The sequence below is a fragment of the Nannospalax galili genome, unplaced genomic scaffold, assembly GCF_000622305.1.
Source record: "Nannospalax galili isolate Female #2095 unplaced genomic scaffold, S.galili_v1.0 scaffold173, whole genome shotgun sequence".
In the NCBI taxonomy this organism is placed as follows: Eukaryota; Metazoa; Chordata; class Mammalia; order Rodentia; family Spalacidae; genus Nannospalax; species Nannospalax galili.
Genome location: NW_008334442.1, coordinates 1,094,755 through 1,098,777, shown reverse-complemented (window position 1 = coordinate 1,098,777; position 4,023 = coordinate 1,094,755). Strand labels below are relative to the sequence as shown.

The 4,023-nt window shown below is 43.7% G+C and overlaps 1 pseudogene; it reads left to right on the top strand.

Moving 5' to 3' along the window:
- Nucleotides 1–2,824: 2,824 nt before the first annotated feature.
- On the top strand, nucleotides 2,825–3,792 carry LOC103731039 (annotated as a pseudogene).
- Nucleotides 3,793–4,023: the final 231 nt, after the last annotated feature.

Sequence of the window (4,023 nt, the reverse complement as noted above, 5' to 3'; positions counted from 1 at the left end):
AATCGATACACGTCGGTCATTTGTGACCTTTTGTGTTCCTAGTCCTCTGTTGCATGAGGGAGTTTCATTAATGAGAGTTGAGAAGTTCATTAGTGATGTCTTTACTCCTGTTCTACATTCTGTGAGCCTTAGGTGTAGAGGTTGCATTGTAGATGTAGGCACTTCATTGACAATATCTGTTTGTGACCAGTTGTGTTACATGTTAATAGTCTCTCTCTGGTGCAAAAGAAACTTTTTTGATGAGTGGTGACTTCAATATTTGTCTGTAAATACAAGGATACATATTCTGCACACAGAATGTAGGAAATTACATTAGTTTAAGGATGTGATAATTTGGGGGTTTTCTGTAAGATCTGTAACCTTTCCAACTATGTGTATTTAGTTATGTTCACAGTACCACAGTTGAGTTTCCTCTCATTGAGTGGTCTTTTAGTTCAATTATGTAGCTGTTGATTGTTCTCAAGTTAAAAGTGCCACTACTGCACCAATGTTGCATGCTATGCTAGCCATTGATTTGGTTATTTGGTCTTGAAGCTGGTGTTGGACTACCAACTGATGTTTTCCCTTGGCACCTTCATATTGCTCTCCAAAGCCATGAAAGCTAGCCTTCAGGGAAAGTGACTTCCAGGCAAGTTCCAGGTCCATTGCTCCAAATCTTGTGTCTGAAGAATATTGTGTCTTCAGCTGTAGGATCTTACCTTCAAGTTCTGTGAGGCAATCATGGTTGTGACAATAGCCTGTATTCTGGGGGTCTCTTGGACCACCCTAGCCAACAACAACTCAAACAAAGGTTTCTCTTGTCTGGCACTGTTTCTTGTTATGTAGCTGTGTACTGGAATTATTTATTCCTTGTGCCCTTTTGGGTGTGTTTAATCTACTTTAGTCCAAAGTATTTCTTCTAGTATCTGTTTGTAAATGTGGCTTAATGAACATAAATTCCTTAAATATGTTTTTATCATGAAAAGTTTTCCTTTCTCTTTCTATTGCCACTTATAGTTTTGATAGGTATAATAGCCTGGGTTGGTATCTGTGGCCTTTAAGAATTTGTAGAACATTTGTCCTTATCTTGTGCATCAACTAAATTGCTCTTCTTAGGTTACATTGTGGTGGTTGTACTGATTTCTGGAGGAGACACATTTTCTTGTTTTTTAAATATTGTTTTCCTTTTGTGGTGGGACATCTGTATTTGGGGTTAGATCACTGGTGGTATTTTTTGATATAGATATCAGTTCTCACCTTTGTTGTGATTGTTTTTGGATCTTTGTTTCTGTTACTCCAACTTGTCAGGTTGTGGACCAGCTGAAGGGAGCTTGGTGTTTGATCTTGTGCTTATTCTGAATTGATGTGTGAATGAGGTGTTAGACATGTTCCCTGTATATCTGGGACTATGTGCACTTCTTTGCCCAGGAGCAATCCTCTATAGAGTTAGTAGAGCTTCACTGCTAGTCTTCAGAAGTCTGTGGTAGGCTTACATGGTTCTACAGGTGGTCCTTGAGTGATGGGTCTAGAGTCCCAGTTTCACTGTGCAGTGCTCCCTGATATTCAGGGGAAGGATATCACACCCACCTCAAGTGGAGGTGGGTAGGGTGGAGGCTGAGCTGGAGGTCTCTACCTGGGATGCAGGTTTCAGGACCTCTTGTGGTCTCTGGATAGTGTAGGGAGTAGGGTGGTTGGTGGGGGTGGGGGAAAACAGGCTCTTGGAATTGCTATTTCAGAGTGAAGCATTCAGTTCTGTGGATGCCTATCTGGAGTCAAGAGTCACAGGGAATTGTGCACATGTTATCCAGAAAGCTGTGTGGAAGGAGGGGTTGCTGTCTTGGTTTGGAGCAGGGCTCTGGGACTGATTATCTACTTAGGGTTTGTGGTTCAAGTTTCAGGAGGACTCATGCAGGTGATTCAGCTCTAGTGCAGTAGGGAGAGGTCATTGTCTGTGTTTAGATTGGGGTTCTGGTTTGGCTGGAGTTACCTATGGGTCCTGGTGATGGTGGTGGCACAGAAAGAGAAGTTGCTGTTTGGACTTGGAGCAGATCTCTGGTGCTGAGTATCTACCTGTGGTTTGAGGTTTAGGGTTCAGGTGGAGCTATGCATGTGGTTGTGGCATTGGTATGGAGGGTGGTTTCTCTATCTGGGCTTGGAGTAGGGCTCTATGCCTGTGTATATAATTGTGGTTCTGGATTCATGTGGAGCTACTCATGCAATTCTCGCTGTGACTGGGAGGAAGAGGTCATTGTCTGGGCTCAGGGATGGGCTCTGGGTCTGCATACACACACACACACACATATATATATATATATATCTGTGGTTCAAGGTTGGGGTTCAGATAGAACTATGCACATGGATCCTTCCACAGCAGAGGGAGGCACCATCCCTGATTTTAAATTATACTACAGAGATATACTATAGAAACAGAATGGTACTGGAACAAACACTGACACATTGATCAATGGAATAGAATTGAGGCTCTGATATAAGTCTACACAGCTACAGCCATTTGAGTTTTGACAAAAAGGTGGAAAATACACATTGGAGAAAAGACAGCATTCTCAACAAATGGTGCAAGTCAAACTGGATAGCTATATACAGAAGAATGAAATTAGATCCCTATCTCTCACCCTGACAAAAACTCAACTTCAAATGGATCAAGGACCACAACATAAGACCTGATCTTTTGAATCTGATAGAGAAGAAAATAAGAAATACACTTGAACTTACTGACTCCATAAAAATATTTTTGGGTATGACCCCAAATAGTGCAGGCATTGAGATCAACAACTGGGTGAGGAGAGTGGCTGACCTGTGGCAAGGAGCCGAGCAGCTATGGAACCAGAGTGAGGGTAGCATAAACCACTCAGTAACAATGTCTTCAGAAGTGGAGACCTCAGAGGGGGTAGATGAGTCAGAGAAAAAGAACTCCATGGCCCCAGAAAAGGAAAACCATATCAAAATGGGAGGCCTCTCTGAGTTACTGAAGGAAGAGACCAAGGAAGCACATGATCGGGCAGGAAATATATAGTTTGTCAAGGACTTCTTGAAGGGAAACATTAAGAAGGAGCTATTTAAGTTGGCCACTACTACACTATACATACTCCTCCCTTGAGGAGGAAATGAACCACCACAAAGACCACCCAGCCTTGGCCCCCTACTATTTCCTAAGGAGCTGCACCAGAAGGAGGCACTGACCAATGACATTTCTTTAGTAAAAACTGGAAGGAGCAGGTGAAGTGCTCTGAGGCTGCCCAGAAGTATGTGGAGCAGATCCACAATGAAGAGCAGATTGAGCCAGAGTTACTGGTGGCCCATGCTTACACATGTTAAATGGGAGACCTCTGAGGGGACCAAGTGCTGAAGAAGGTGACCCAGTGGTCACTGAAACTCCCCAGCACTGCGGAAGGGATCCAGTTCTACCTGTTTGAGCATGTGGACAATTGCTGCAATTTAAACAGTTCTATTGGGCCAAGATGAATGCTCTGGACCTGAACCAGAAGATCAAAGAAAGGATTGTGGAAGAGGCTAACAAAGCCTTTGAATATAATATGCAGATATTCAGTGAACTGAATCAGGCTGGCTCCATACTGGCCAGAGAATCCCTGAAGGACCAGCTCCCCATGCATGATGGGACGGGAGACTTGAGTAAATGACACTTTATGCTGCTCAGCAAGAGAAAGATGCCCTGGAGGGCAGCAGCTGCCCCTTCCAACAGCCAAGGCTGTGCTGAGGAAGCCCAGCTTCTGGTTTGTTCTGGCAGCCAGTGTGGCCCTGACTGCTGGACTCTTACCCTGGTACTCCATGTGAAGGACCTGTCATGTCACATTGGCATCCCAAGGTATTGTTACATCCCTATCTCCACCTCTGATTAAACTACCACATAAGGTGACTTTTTAAATGATGGGTTTGAGAAAATGTGAGCAACCAATAAAATCCAGACACTAAAGCCATCACCACCACCACTACCACCATCACCAACAAAACCCCAACAACTGACAAATGGGACCACGTGAAAATAAAAAAGCTTCTGTACAGCAA